The sequence below is a fragment of the Capra hircus genome, chromosome 10 (assembly GCF_001704415.2).
Source record: "Capra hircus breed San Clemente chromosome 10, ASM170441v1, whole genome shotgun sequence".
NCBI lineage: Eukaryota > Metazoa > Chordata > Mammalia > Artiodactyla > Bovidae > Capra > Capra hircus.
In genome coordinates this window covers 94896419-94913543 of record NC_030817.1, presented here as the reverse complement: position 1 = coordinate 94913543, position 17125 = coordinate 94896419, and positions in this window count along the sequence as shown.

The following is a 17125-nucleotide window of genomic DNA, read 5'->3' as shown; positions in this document are numbered from 1 at the left end:
TGATGCCTCTTGAGAAACCTGTATGCAGGTCAGGAAGCAACAGTTAGAACTGGACATGGAACAACAGACTGGTTCCAAATAGGAAAAGGAGTATCAAGGCTGTATATTGTCACCTGCTTATTTAACTTATATGCAGAGTACATCATGAGAAACGCTGGGCTGGAAGAAGCACAAGCTGGAATCAAGATTGCCGGGAGAAATATCAATAACCTCAGATATGCAGATGACACCACCCTTATGGCAGAAAGTGAAGAGGAACTAAAAGCCCTCTTGATGAAAGTGAAAGAGGAGAGTGAAAAAGTTGGCTTAAAGCTCAACATTCAGAAAACGAAGATCATGGCATCTGGTCCCATCACTTCATGGGAAATAGATGGGAAACAGTGGAAACAGTGTCAGACTTTATTTTGGGGGGCTCCAAAATCACTGCAGATGGTGACTGCAGCCATGAAATTAAAAGACGCTTACTCCTTGGAAGAAAAGTTATGACCAACCTAGATAGCATATTCAAAAGCAGAGACATTACTTTGCCACTAAGGTCCATCTAGTCAAGGCTATGGTTTTTCCAGTGATCATGTATGGATGTGAGAGTTGGACTGTGAAGAAAGCTGAGCGCTGAAGAATTGATGCTTTTGAACTGTGGTGTTGGAGAAGACTCTTGAGAGTCCCTTGGACTGCAAGGAGATCCAACCAGTCCATTCTAAGGAGATCAGTCCTGGGTGTTCTTGGAAGGAATGATGCTGAAGCTGAAACTCCAATACTTTGGCCACCTCATGCGAAGAGTTGACTCATTGGAAAAGACTCTGATGCTGGGAGGGATTGGGGGCAGGAGGAGAAGGGGATGACAGAGGATGAGATGGCTGGATGGCATCACGACTGATGGACATGAGTTTGAGTAAACTCCGGAGTTGGTGATGGACAGGGAGGCCTGGCGTGCTGCGATTCATGGGGTCGCAAAGAGTCAGACACGACTGAGCGACTGAACTGAACTGAACTGAAATGGTCTAAGTAACAATGTTGGAAGCTTGTTCTTCCTGGAAGCATATGTCTTTAGATTCAAGAAAAAGGGGTGCTGAAAGTCAATGATCTTACTCACGAACCTACTGTGAACTCTTGGTTCAGACATAAATTCAGAGTGACAAAGAATTTCAAGGCTGATACCTGACACCACCTATATTCTCAGTTCAGTTCAGTTCAGTCGCTCAGTCGTGTCTGACTCTTTGCGACCCATGAATCGCAGCACGCCAGGCCTCCTGTCCATCACCAACTCCCGGAGTTCACTCAGACTCATGTCCATCGAGTCAGTGATGCCATCCAGCCATCTCATCCTCTGTCGTCCCCTTCTCCTCCTGCCCCAATCCCTCCCAGCATCAGGTCTTTTCCAATGAGTCAACTCTTCGCATGAGGTGGCCAAAGTATGGAGTTTCAGCTTCAGCATCATCCTTCCAAAGAAATCCCAGGACTGATCTCCTTTAGAATGGACTGGTTGGATCTCCTTGCAGTCCAAGGGACTCTCAAGAGTCTTCTCCAACACCACAGTTCAAAAGCATCAATTCTTCGGCGCTCAGCCTTTCTTCACAGTCCAACTCTCACATCCATACATGACCACAGGAAAAACCATAGCCTTGACTAGACGGACCTTTGTTGGCAAAGTAATATCTCTGCTTTTTAATATGCTATCTAGTTTGGTCATAACTTTTCTTCCAAGGAGTAAAGTGTCTTTAATCTCATGGCTGCAGTCACCATCTGCAGTGATTTTGGAGCCCCAAAAAATAAAGTCTATCACTGTTTCCACTGTTTTCCCCATCTATTTGCCATGAAGTGGTGGGACCAGATGCCACAATCTTCATTTTCTGAATGTTGAGCTTTAAGCCAACTTTTTCACTCTCCACTTTCACTTTCATCAAGAGGCTTTTTAGTTCCTCTTCACTTTCTGCCATAAGGGTGGTATCTTCTGCATATCTGAGGTTATTGGTATTTCTCCAGCAATCTTGATTCCAGCTTGTGGTTCTTCCAGCCCAGCATTTCTCATGATGTACTCTGCAGAGAAGTTAAATAAGCAGGGTGACAATATACAGCCTTGATGTACTCTTTTTCCTATTTGGAACCAGTCTGTTGTTCCATGTCCAGTTCTAAACTGTTGCTTCCTGACCTACATATAGGTTCTCAAGAGGCAGGTCAGGTGGTCTGGTAAATTCCCATCTCTTGAAGAATTTTCCTGATAAGTAAAGTAGGATAAAAATTGAATTTATCAATCTGACAACTGTAACAGTTGCAGGTTAAGCAGAAAGCTGGGGTGGGGGGGGTGGATCTGATTGGAGTATTAAAAAAAAAAAAGAATGGGTAAAGAAGCAATGGAGACTATGAATCCAGACACTTTTTTGAAGAGTTTTGCTTTGAAGGAGAGTGAAAAATAGAACAAAATATTGGTGGAGGTTGAGAGAGCTTGTTAGTATAGGAGAAATGGGCTTCCCCGATAGCTCAGCTGGCAAAGAATCTGCCTGCAATGCAGGAGATCCCAGTTCAGTTCCTGGGTTGGGAAGATCCCCTGTAGAAGGAAAGTCTACCACTTCAGTATTCTAGCCTGGAGAATTCCATGGACTGTATTGTCCATGGAGTTGCAAAGAGTCGGACATGACTGAGCGACTTTCACTCACTCACTCAGGAGAAACAGCAGCGTGTCTATTTGTTGAGGGGTTGATCCAAGAAGGGAAATTCTGATGATGCAATGGGGAGTGAAGTGTGAAGCCACCTGCTGGAAAGCCATCACTGAGTGGAAGAGAGAAGTGGAGAGCTAGCATGGAATGTGGAGAGAATGCCAGGGATAAGAAAGAGGACAATTCATCTGTTGTACCAGGAAGAAAAAGAACAGATGATGAATAAAAGGATGGATGGATGGATAGGTGTATAGATAGAAGGTAGGTTGGCAGATGTACAGATAGACAGTTGAGGCAGGTACAAAGTCACATGGTTAAGTAGATGTGGTGAATGTTATTAGAAATTTTCTTTGCATTGCTTCAATTTTCTCAACAAAATAAAAATCAGGCCCTTCTTTGGTGGGGAAGCACTATTAGAGGCTTAAGGAGAGAGGAGAAGATACAACATGGTATTGGGAGAGCAGGAGAATGAACAGGTCTGAAAAGGACACAAAGATTGCTTGGTATCCCACATAGCTGCTTGGGGTTTGTGGTCATCCCTGGATGAGAGGGCTGGCATGATTAGCGGTTTTATCTTCAGCCACATTTGCTGCTGGAGTGCAGACTTGAAATAGTGGAGAGCTGGAAGCAACCAACTTTGCATTCCTGTCATACAGCTACATTGCAAATTGCAAGGGACTGAAGGTATGTGCAACACAGTGCTTAGAATGTCAGACCATGGAATATAAACTGGGTAGGGAGAAATGTAAGGGACATGAGGAGGGATTGGACTGAAGGTTCTGGTGGGGTCTGGTTGGACATGAAGTACTCAAGCTAGAGAGACAGGAAGCAGCATTCAGAGAGTGGGCTAGCAGGAAACAGACATTATGGGTGAGAGCATAGTTCCTGGTGATGACAACAGGGCATGCCCGTGGCAATAAGAAAATGAGGTGGCACAGGGGACAGGAGCATGGTGATGAGCAGGTGATACACTGAGGGGCCAGTGTATCGGAAGGGTGGTCTAACTGACTGTCTGGCAGTTCATACCATGTACCAAGCACTTAAGGGACAAATTTCCTGTTTGGGAGTAGATCACAATCTGATGGGAAAGTGAGAGACATGAAGAATTTTTGACAAAGAAAATGTGATATCACATATATATATAATACAACTATATATATAGTATCATGTTGTTGTATATGTCAGCCAGAGAAAGACAAGTACTGTATGATCTCACTTATATGTAGATTCTAAAAAACTCCCTGAACTCATAGCTACAGGGAGTAGAATGGTGGCTGCCAGAGGCAGGGGGTATAGAAGTGGTGAAATTGGTCAAAAGGTAAAAGAAAAAAGGATAATACGGTGATATGTTCTGGGTTCTCTTGGAAAAGTGGAAGATCCGGCAATAGGATCTGGCCGACCTCAGGCTGAAATAAGAAAAACACAAGCAGAAAAGATCTTATCCCAAAGAAGTCACTCAGTAAATGCCTGTCAAAGGCAGACAGAGAAGGAAGGAGGAAGACAAGATGTTTCCTTGGCAGAACTACCAGAGTTTGATAACAAACAGAATTTAGGGAGCAGAGAATAAGTTAAAATGCTTCTGAGATATCATGCCTGGGCACTTGAATGGAATTGAGTTCAGTAAATGCTGAATGGAGACTGTTAGTTATGCTGATGTAATTCAGACAGTTAGAGTGTTGAAATATTAGAGCTCAGTGTGTGAATTAATGGCTCTGTTGATGGATCCCATAGCTGGAAAATCCATTTCAAAATGCCTGGGCTGAGAGAGACATTCAGAGTCTACTTAATTTTCATTTCCACAAACAAAAGTGTACTTTAGGAAAAGGTTGTACCCTAGAAAACCTTAAGTTTTCAAACTGGTCCACAAACATACAGAAAGTGTTAAGAGTTTGTTGAAAAATAATGAGAGAATTTCCTGGCATCCCTACCAGTCATCCTTACCTTGAATCTCAGGAGAAGGATATTTCTGTCTGAAAAAAGCAGGTTTTTCTCTTATTTCTCAGATACTACGCACTCAGAGAGCAACAGAGGAGTTACTCAACTTCAGTTTTATCAGCTGAAGACTGCCCCGGTATCTTAGACTGAGGGATAAGAGGAAAAGCAAATTGCTTCAAAAAGTAAGCTCAGGTCAGAAGGGGAAGCATGCAGAGATTTGGGGGTTTGAAGTGAATATAAGGAATTCAATGTTTCTTGAGACCTTTACTCTGCAGAGAGTACTTGTAATTTAATCCAAGAGTGACAGTGAGCGGAACTGATGGGAAGAGCCATAGCATCTTATGACCCCATCAGATGAAGTTAGCATGAATAGTCTAAAGCTGAAGGCCAAGTTTAAACGCCAGTCCCTCATAACAATTCACCTATCATTTTCTAAACTGGTGTTTCATTTCAAGTTTCTATTCTTTGTACCAGCTTGTTCCTTCTGCGTAGGAAGACCTTTCTGCTCTTCTTTAATTAATAAAGGAACTTTTTATGTTAAGGCTCATTTGCCCCCTAGCAGGATTACAATTAGGAGCTACTTCTTTTGTGTACATCTCTATTCTAGAATCCATTTCACTCTATGGGAATTATTTATTTGTGGATGTTTTCTTTACTCTAACTCAAGTATTTATTGAATAAATAATTGAATGTCTACATTATACTAAATACTTTGCGAAGAAGTGAAAAATTCTGTCAATTTCCCAAAGGATTTAGTGAGCACAATTTGGAGCAACTACCCACCTGACAAGAACTAATCGGATTTTCTAGCGAATTTTTCACTTTTAAAGCATCTGATTGACAAATGATAGCCATGGCTCCATGGAACAGTTTTCTTCTCTTCCTGCATAGCTCAGTTGGTAAAGAATCCGCCTGTAACGTGGGAGAACTGGGTTCGATCCCTGGGTTGGGAAGATCCCCTAGAGAAGGGAAAAGCTACCCACTCCAGTATGCTGGCCTGGAGAATTTCATGGACTGTACAGTCCATGGGGTCACAAAGAGTAGGACACAGCTAAGCAACTTTGACTTTCACTTTTCTTTCTCTTAAAAAAAAAAATATATATATATATATACAGGCTTTTTAATAGATGTAAACAAAACCTAAAGGACCCAGCTCTTCCTTGACCCTTTAGGCCATGGTGAGGAGTCAGCAATAAAACCTCCAAAGGGTGCTTTCTTCTCATTCATTTCTGCAACTATACATCACCGCATTTTTAATGGGAAGAAGGATTTCAGCCCAGCTACTCAAATGGGGGTGCTGCCTCTACCCATTCCTTTTGTCACTTCACAGTTTATCAGGAAGAAGGACCCACTAACTTGATTGTTCAGAGTATGAAATATTAAGGGGCTGTGATTGCTAGTAATCAGACTTACATTTTCCTTCTTAACTATTTCAGGATAGTTAAGAAAACTCACACCCTTCTCTTCTGAGAAATGTTCTTGCTTAATTTTTTTGATAAAATTCTAACACTTTGTTGAGACTAGTGTTTTGTTTTGTTTTGTTTTTGGCTGTGCCACGCAGCATGTGTGATCTTAGTTCCTTGACCAGGGATCAAACCTGTACCCCTGCAGTGGAAGCATGGACTCTTAACCACTGGACCATCAGGGAAGCCTGAGACTCTAATTTTATGTAGCACAGACCTCTATTTTAGGGAAGGAGTGGTGATGTCTTTATCAAAAACTGGTAGCTTGCCTCTATTATTCTTCTACCGTACTAAAGGAATTATCCAATGCAATTAGATAAGAAGAATCAACGCAAAGCACAAGAATGGGAAAATAAGTCTCCTTATTTTCAGATGATATAATAGTATACCTGGAAAATTCCAGATAACCAATGATTTAAAAAGCTAACTCAAGCAATAAAATAATTCAGTGAAATAGCAAAATAGAGTTGACATACAGAACTCAATAGCCTTTACTGAGAGGATTCTGAGAAGCTGGTACAGGAGGAAGCACCAAGAATCTGTCTCCCCACCTATGCAATAATTGCATTAGCTGAATGTGTCTGATAGAACTATTTCGGAACTCTAAAGATTAAAGATTTGAAACTTCCAGGAAAATTTTTGAGCAGTTAATTTCAGTCAATTTCAGCTCTTAGCACAGCAGTAGCTGCCCAGTTCATAGCCTTCGGCCCCATGGCAGGCAGTTGTGACTGTGGGAGCCGGTGTGGATGAAAGGACCCTTCCTCCTAATAATATGGGGAATCTGCGCTCTGATTGCTGATTGCTACTTTGGCACAGACGTGCAGACAGAAAGGCAAGTGGCCACTGTTCCTGCCCCTTCCTCATTGTTTCAAGCCCCTCTCCCTCTGCTTAAAGTGACTTCGAAGGTATATAAAGGGAAAGTGCTTTCTTCCCCTCCCCTCCCCACCCACTCCATTTTTCTATATTTCCCCTTCTGGGAACCAGACAATGAATCCGGGGCATTCAAAAGTAACCACATACATGAAGGTTATTAGAAAGTCACTGCATGCCCAGGAAAGGTGCAAGCTCAGAGAATATATGAGAAGGTCTTAAGTCTATACCTAACACTCAATCTTGGCCCAGCGGCAGTTTACATCAATCACAAAAACGAAAGCACAACCAACTGTGGGGAGAGGTCAGAGGAAGGAACCTAATTTCCAGAGTTATTGCGTTTATTTCAAATAGCCAGTTTTCAACAACAAAAAACAAAACCAGACAAAAAAAACAAAAATCAAGCCAACAGAAATTGTCCCTGACAAAAACACCTGATGGCAGATCTACAAACACCTTCCCGTTATTTTAAAGAAGCTCAAAGAACTAAAGGAAGGCAGAGAAAATCAAGAAAAGGATGCATGACCAAAACAGAAGTATCAGCAAAGACATAGGAAACCTGGTCCCCCCCCCCATTATACTGAAAAATGGAGCTGAAAAATACAATAACTGAAATGAAATATTCACTGATAGGACTGGAAAGCAGATTTTAGGAGATGGAAAAGAGAATCAGCAAAAAGGGAAGAAAGGACAATATGAATTACCGAATCCGAGGAACAGAAAGTAAACAAGATTTTTTTTAAAAAGGGAGGGGGGCAAAATCTAAAGGAACTATAAGGCCATATCAACCAAAATAACATGCGCATTGTCGGAGTCCCAGAAAAAGAAGAGACTATTTGAAGAAATAAGGGTCAACATGTCCCAAATTTAAGATATGAATATAAACATTTAAGAAACTAAAAACAAAAACTCAGATAAACATTTAAGAAACTAAAAACAAAAACTCAGAGTAGGATGAACTCAAAGAGACCCAAAACAAAGATACATTATAGACAATTAAAAGATAAAGACAAAGAGAGAATCCTGAAAGCAACAAGACACAACTCATTGCATACAAGGAATTCTCAATAAGACTGACAGCAGATTTCTCACCAGAAACTTTGAAGGCCAGAAAGACATATTCAAAGTGCTAAAAGAAATAAGAATCCTGTATCTATAGCAAAATTGTCCTTCAAAAGTTGGGAAGGAATTAAAATATTAATATTTTCAGATAAATACAAGCTGAGAGAGTTCATAACCACTAGATCTGCCCTGCAAAAAATGCTAAGGGGAGTCTTGCAGGTGGAAATGAAAACTAGCCAGTATCTTTATTTCTTGTTATATAAAGAAACAAATATTTTAATAAAAGTGAACACATGAGCAATTATAATTGCTATTATTACAACAAGTATTTATAACTCTACCTTTTGTCTTCTACATAATTTAATACTGATTCACTAAAAATTAATACTTTTAAAATTATAGTATTAATGTACACAAACAATAAATAAAATGACATGTAGTCAGAGAGCCCAATTTGAAATGTAACTAAGATTAAGTACTTGGGAATAAATATAACAAGAAATTTATTACACACATACACACAGATTAAATACTCCTGAAAAACACAATAATCTTTACAGTGGGACAGCAAATCCATACGCAGAGTAACTATCCCAGAAAAAACAAACCACTGCCCTTTTATGATGGAATCTGTCCAGTGTAATCAATCTTCCACAAGGTAAGGGACCCTAGGGAATGGTGTCATATCAAAGGCTCAGTTGACTTCTTCTGTGGGTAGATTTGGCATTCTGTAGTATCTACAGCCAGATCAGCCTTGATAAATGGAAGCCTTTGTCTTTGTCAAGCACATACGTCATCCCCATCACTGCCACCTTGACCATTTGCTGCATGAGTCCATTGGCCAATGGTAGGAGGCTGACTGATGTCCACAGAGCTTTCTGCTGAGGTCACCCTTTGGTAAGCATTCACACAACATACAAATATCTTTGCATTCTGTGCCCATTAGAAGTTCATCCACATACTTCTTCTCCAGACTTGCCACTAACTTTCTAATCATGTCCCTTCCATGTTACCAACCATGTCACCAAACTTTTAGCCACAGCACCCAAGACAACATAGACCTAGATCTCCTGCCGTGTCTCCTCTCGTACAAAATTAACAATCTGACGCGTTGGTCACATTTCTGTAAGACATCAAGACAACGTCTCATGTGTCAAAAAGAGGATTTCTCTTTACCACTCTGCCTCAAATCCACCCCAGAACAGAGCTATACCACTGTTCCTGTCTACTTTTGGGTGGTATCTTCACATCATGTCAGTCATTTGTTTTCTTCTTTCTCAGAAAACTGCAACTTGCCATAGGGAACTTGCCATAAGTTCATAGGTAAAGACTGGTGATGAAGAGGAGACGATGTAGCAGGAATACAGGCTATGGGCATCTGAGCCTCTTTCTCATGTACTTTATTTTTATTTGAACTTGGTCCCATAGATATCATTTCACTTGATGTAAACACTGACAGTTTGATGCTGCTCTGAACCCCAACTTTATGGCTTTACAAGTTAGATAATACTCAGTTCATAATGAGCAGCTCAGTCCACATGGTGACAGGGTCAAATATTCAGTCTCTAATAAGGCCTAGCAACAAGCCTGAAGCTGTTTCTCAAAAGAATAGTTATTCATGGAAGATACTGAGTCTTGGCTCAAAAATACTCAGGTCTGCAGTATTCACCTTATAGGGGTATTCCAAAGGCTACCCTAACAGCATTTCTAATTGGATACTGTGCGGACCCTAGTTGACACCAGGTCATACAGTTCAAGAGGCAGAGCAGCTTGTACGGCAGCTCATGCCAGCTGCAGAATTTTCTTTTGTTGGGATCCCTTTCAAGGCACTCAGTAAAGGGACTCAAATTACATACATGTTGCCTCCAAAATCCAAAGTATCCTCTTGGGCTTTGTATCTTTTACTTAGTAGTAGGAAGGACCAGGTCAGCAACTTGTTCTTTCGAAGATGTATATTGACAGGTCCTAGACCACTGAACTAGAAATTTCACCAAGGTAGGGAGACCCTGAAGCTTTGTGGAATGTCTTTCCTATCCTCTTACGTACAAGGGTCACTAATGCATTTAAAGCAGCTGCTACTTCCTGCTCACCAGATCCACTCAGCGTAATGCTATCACGGTGTCCTGTAGAAGGAAAAGGTAATCAAACTCTCTGAAGACTCCAGTATAATTTACTAGAGACTTGATATATCCCTGAGTTAGGACAGTGAATGTGTATTGCTGTCTTTGCTAAATGAAAGTAAATTGCCTCTGATGGTCTTTACCAACAGATAATGAGAAACAAACATTTGCCAATCAATAACTGTATACAAGGTGCCAGAAGAGGTAATGATTTGCTTCAGCAACAAAACCATATTTGGAACAGCATCTGCAATTGGAGTCACCACTTAATTAATTTTTTAACGAATATCTGCCATTGTCTGATCTGTCTTCTATACCGAAGGTGAGTTGAATGAGGATATGACAGGAATCCACTCCGGCATCTTTCATGACCTCGATGGAGGCACTAATCTCTGCAATCCTTCCAGGATTTTGATACATGTATCAATAAAGTTTGATATTTTCATTGGTAGACAGTCCTGTTGGCTTCCACTTGGTCTTTCCTATCACAACAGCCCTTGCTCTGTGGGTTGCATAACCCATGTAGAGATTATACGAGTTACTCAGTACATATATGGCAACTCTGCATTTCAGAACAGGAAGCGAAGTGACCATGTGGTGGGTTCTGGGGCCCAGTAGGTACACAGTGGAATAGATATGAGCCAAAACATCGCTAATCACCCGATCTCTGGCTGGTGAACTGCAGCTATGTTTGAGGTCTTCAACAATGTCAGTTCAGAGGAAATTTCAAATCATCATTGAAAAGCATAATTATTTCCCCTTCCCCAATCTAGTCATCCTGGTAAATATCACAGATTCCTTTGGGGAAGACTGGGGAGGAAGGTTAGGAATATACATTTTGGTGGTGAAGCAGAGGCCTCTTCAAGGGGATCCAGGCTCCTCTTCATCCAAAGAGTTTTGTGTCTATACATTGGCTGAAGTCTGGGAACTGACTGAAGGTTCATAATTTTCTGTTTTGATTCCCCAAGGTCTCAGTCATTAAATCTAGAGCTTCTCTGCTTGTTCAGATCAAGTAAGACTTGGGTAGGCTGCCCACCTCTTTTAGTTTCAGAGGCGCCATGGTCAACTAGCTGATGTCGAAAATCTGTGATTCAGACTGCTCTGACGAGTGTTTTGGTTCTGTCCATACCTCTAGCCGTGCCCAGTTGTCTATGGTGATTAAGTGCCACCTCTTGGTCCCTACCACCACCCTACATCCTGTGATCCCTACTGCACTGGAGACCCCATTCAGTGGCAGCACTTCCTTTGGTAATTTCTGACTTTCAGAAAAAAGAGCAATCACAGAGAACTTCAAGGTTTCCAGGGTTTCCCTACATGAATCTTTTCTTCACATGGTGAGAAGTGTGTTCTCTGAACTCTCCTGGTGAGTATGAGTAACTCTTCAATGATAAACACATTCTTGCCTTCCAATATTCCTAAGCTTTTGGGTAACTTCCTGTACAGTATAGCAAGGAAGTTCTCTCATTTTCAACTTTGTTTAATCTGGGCTATTTGGGAGTCCATAGTTCAGTCAACCCACCAAGCAAAATATCAGAGCTGCTCCTAGTCCCTCAAACTAAACACTGAATTTGTTATTAATGCCTAATATTGATTGACTCAACCTGATCCAATTTCATATTCCTTCCACTTTGATCTTACACCCTCAAGATCTCACTTATGTTCCATCCATATAACTTGGCAAAATCACAGCAATCATTTGGTATGTATCACACCTCATCATAGACCCTACTTTCTACCTCACCCTTTGGGGGTCTGCTGGAACTTAAGCTTGGTTATAGATCTAGATACAAGGAGAGATTGGGGGGTGGGTAGGTCCTGAGGAAAATCAGTAGTGCCCTACAAGATAACTGCCTCAGACTGTGGGGGAAGGGTTGATCCTAACAGTAAAGATGGTTCAACAGAATTTAGACATTCAGGTTCCAGCTTCATTGGACTAAGTCCCCTGATTTTAATAAAAGAGCCCCCGTGAAATTGATAAATTAATTTACATTGTAAATGAGCTGCTCACAGGACTAAATGTTAGGTCTGGTTTTCAGAAATCCTGGCCATGAGGGTTCAGGACAAAACTACATTCAGGACAGTCACAGAAAATTTGCACTTAGATATTAAACACTTGCCCATCCATTCTTATTCTATGCTTAGGGCTCACTAGGGAATCCTGTTTGCAATAAGGATGCTTGACAGCCAAGCTGTTGGCACTCTTATTTCCCAATAACTCACATTTACTTCTCACAAGTGTGGTATCATAGTGGATTCTCAGTATAGACAGATTCAACCCACTTATGGGATTCAGCCTGTAGATGATTCATCAGAGCCTGGAGGCGATGACTCACAGGGCAGTCTCTGAGAGAGATGATAGGAAGTGGCTGTGAGCTGCCCTTTCATATGCTTGTGACGTTTTCTGCTTTTGAAAATATGTTTGCATCAATTATATCTCTAGAATTTGATTCAAGAGAATAAAAACCCCACTAAAATCAAGTGTCCCTAAATTTAAAATTAAGACAGCAGTTAAGAGGTGATGACTGTTCTAAGCCACTGCATTTGGAGGTAGAGAAAACCATTCCAGAGTCTATTGTTAGAATCCTTTGTGCCCAGGGAATACAGAAGGATTAGGAAGGAAAGGTTGTGCAGCTTGTGCAAAGTTATAAAGCAAATGGGATTTAAGCCTTGGCCCCCAAATCCTGCCCCTGTGCCCTATGAACCACTTCATACATTGCACACACACTCTATGTTACACATTACACACTCCCACTCTGTCCCATCTGACCATCGACCTTCACCAGTCACCAGTCTCCTAAAAGATGGAGCTGCACATAAATTTCAGAAATAAGCAATATAAGTAAATCCCAGGATAAGCTGCTGAGGATAGCTGTTATAATACAGGCTAAGTCAGAGCAAGTGAAATAGCTTTCAAAAAAAAAGAATCCACATGCCCCTGGGAGACATTTATTTGGGGAAAGTGCAGTAATTGAGAATGTTAAATCTCTCTGTCTTAATAAACACAGTATCTATACATTAAAGATATCTCTGTATTAAATATCCATGTCTCAAATTATTCCACTATCTAGATGCTTTTGTGATATTTATGAGGAGCTGATGTCTTAGAGGTCTGTCATAATTCCTGATTAGGTAAACCTTATAGTGTTCATTGGGCATTTTGACACTCAATGAGACCAGTTGAGACTTGGTGACCAATCAGTTTTTTTAAAGATAATTTGGTCTGATTAGCATATAACTGGCCAAGTGTTGAGTGAGAAAGCATTGCCTGGCTCTCATGAGAATGAGGTAAGTGTTCATCCAGAACTTTTTGGTTGGAGGTGTTGGTCTCAGCCATGCACACCTACCTGATGCCAGAAAGGGCAACAGGATTCTCTTACGCCACAGTGATCGGTGTCTCCATTGAAGGCTCCATTTAAGATGAAAATATGCAAGTCATGGGAGATTAAGGAGAAAAAAACATGAATATAAGCCCCAAGGACCTAAAATTATGCCATAATGTCTTTCATTATCATCATTCTACATTAATACGCCTTCAGGGTTTTAGGTGACAGTGTTTCTGCCTGGGGTCAGCGGGGCTGGAGTTTCCATGGGGACTCACCTACTTTGTATAGAAACGTGACTCTACCAGAGGAGAGGAAGGCTCTCGTTTTGACAGGATGATCGGCAACACCTAAGAGATGTAGGCTTTTCAGAGCAGAGAAGCCCGCAGGCCCTCATTTGTATGTTTCCTCCCTTGCCCATCCTGTTATGGAAAGGGGGCTGGTGAGGCTGCAGAGTCTCATCTGACAGCCACAGAGCGGGCGCTTGTCTCCTCTGTGCAGACGGGCTCGTTAGCCTGGTATACATTCCATGGAGAAAGAGACATTTGGGGGCTTGCGAGTTCCATTTAGCATCATTTCTTTGATAGGCAATTTGCCAAACCCTAACAAAATTAAAAAGCAGAAGATTAAATCAAACCCAGCGATTCCACTTTTAGTAACTAATCCTAGCTGGATAAGCAGACTCTTAAACAAACACAACACATACTGTGCCATTGATTGAAATATAAGAAGTCTGGACCTAAATGTTCAACTTCAGAGACTGGTTAGGCGAAATCAATTCATTCACACTTTGGAATCCTATGAATTATAATTATTTTATGTGTGAAATAGAGTGATCTCCAAAGGATATTGCTTTGTAAAAAAAAAAAAATAGAAAAACTGTATCACACTGTATTATACCTTCCAATTGGTAGAAGGTCACAGGTATGTATAGGACTTCAACTAATAGAAAATGAATATTCCTTTTTTTATTGAAGTATAGTTGATTTACAATGTTCTATTAGTTTCTGGTGTACAACAAAGTAACTGTTGTACTGAATATAGTTGCCTGTACTATACAGTAAGACCTTGTGTTTATCTAGTTTATTTATTTTGTTACCTGTATTATATCTCAGCTTTTATTTTACCTTTAAAATGTAAGTATATGTGTATCAGAATATACACGTGGAATCTTCTGCACGTGTAGAATCTCGCTGCAGGGCAATCCAAAATCTGAAGAAGGGAGTCAGGAGGAGAAACACTTTTGACTGGGTATGAAGCAGGGAGAAGCTGGGCTGCAAGGCAATTGCAACTGAGGCCAGAGCTGATGGATCCTGGCAGAGATCAGGACCTGCTGTGGTCCATTCAGTTTATCCCAGAATGAGGCCAACTGGGGAGGCCTTTATATTCCGGTGTCTGCCAGTCATTTGGCATGAGTGTTCCTGCAAGGACCACCAGCCCACAGCAAAGGGCCACTCCAGCGACAGATGAGGTCTGAATGGTCAATATCCACTCCGGCAGCCCCAGCCAGGCCACTGTCACCGTCGTTTAATTTGGCCTTGTCTTTCAGTGGATTATATGAATCCCAAACTACTTTGCTTTTCTGCTGAGTTCGAGGGGTGGACAGGTCTAAACACCAAAGTATCGTTCCAGGAAGGCTAACAAGCTCGGCACGAGGGAGCAGAACGTGGTGCCGACTCAGTTCTGGTCACACCCACCTGTGCGGCCTGAGTCAAGCGGCTGAACTTCTCTGGCCCTCAGTGCTATGATCAGAGCACAGAGAGACCGTGCTGGTTTACTGCCCAGCTCCCAGCCCTCCCCGTTTGCTGTGATTCCCTAGAATAGTCCGTTATTCTGGGACAGTACACCATACTGACATCAATTGTGTTTTCAGAATGGTGTCCATACATTTCTGCCCAAATAAATAAAAATGCAAACGCAACTGAGCCATTTATCAGAGCAACAAAGTCAGCTGTCAAGAGCATGGCCATGGGCTGTGATGTCGTCTCAGCTGGCTGCTTTACCTGTCTGTTGGGTTCCTGGGAAATCTGGAAAGTTCTAAGAAGTATCCCAGTTGGTGGAATGTTCATGAATAGCAGGACATCAACTAACAGAAAGTAAATATTTCTTTCTTGGGAATCAATGAAGTAAAAATTTATTTATTTTTAAATATTTTATATTGGACTATAGTTGATTTGATAACTCACTTGGTAAAGAATCTGCCTACAATGCAGGAGACCCTGGTTTGATTGCTGGGTCAAGAAGATCCCCTGAAGAAGGGAGAGGCTACCCACTCCAGTATTGTGGCCTAGAGCATTCCATGGACTATTCCATGGGGTCGCAAAGAGTCAGACATGACTGGGTGACTTTCACTCTTTCACACATGTATCTGCTCTTTTTCAAATTATTTTCCTACATAGCTTATTACAAAGGATTGAGCATAGTTCCATGTGCTATATAGCAGGCCCTTGTTGGTTATCTATTTTATAAGTGACAGTGATTGCATGCTAATCCCAACCTCCTAATTTATCCCTCCTTCCACCTTTCCCCTTTGGTAACTATAAGTTTATTTGCTAAGTCTGTGAGTCTGTTTCTGTCTTGTAAGTAAGTTCATTTGAATCATTTTTTGGATCCCACATATAGGTGATATTATATGATATTTGTCTTTCTCTGACTTACTTCACCTAGTATGATAATCTCTATGTCCTCCATGAATAGGACATCTGCTAACGGAAAATGAATATTCCTTATTTTATTGAAGCATAGTTGCTTTATTATGTTGTCTTAGTTTATGGAGTGCAGCAAAGTGCTTCAGTTACAAGTATACTTTTTCATATATGTATATATATGTATATTCTCTTTCATATTCTTTTTCACTTTGATATAAGATATTGACTATAGTTCCCTTGCTATACAGCAGGATCTTGCTGTTTTTGTATCTGCTAATCCCAATCTCCTAATTTCTGCCCCCTGCCACTTTTCCCCTTTTATTGTCACCCTGCTTATTCAACTTCCACGCAGAGCACGTCATGAGAAACGCTGGGCTGGAGGAAGCACAAGCTGGAATCCAGATTGCCGGGAGAAACATCAATAACCTCAGATATGCAGAAGACACCACCCTTATGGCAGAAAGTGAAGAGGAACTAAAGAGCCTCTTGATGATAGTGAAAGAGGAGAGTGAAAAGGCTGGCCTAAAGCTCAACATTCAGAAGACGAAGATCATGGCATCCGGTCCCATCACTTCATGGCAAATAGATGGGGAAACAGTGGAAACGGTGTCAGACTTTATTTTTGGGGGGCTCCAAAATCACTGCAGATGGTGACTGCAGCCATGAAATTAAAAGACGCTTACTCCTTGGGAGAAAAGTTATGACCAACCTAGATAGCATATTCAAAAGCAGAGACATTACTTTGCCAACAAAGCTCTGTCTAGTCAAGGCTATGGATTTTCCAGTGGTCATGTATGGATGTGAGAGTTGGACTGTGAAGAAGACTTAGCGCCGAAGAATTGATGCTTTTGAACTGTGGTGTTGGAGAAGACTCTTGAGAGTCCCTTGGACTGCAAGGAGATCCAACCAGTCCATTCTAAAGGAATTCAGTCCTGGGTGTTCTTTGGAAGGACTGATGCTAAAGCTGACACTCCAATACTTTGGCCACCCCATATGAAGAGTTGACTCATTGGAAAAGACTCTGATGCTGGGAGGGATTGGGGGCAGGAGGAG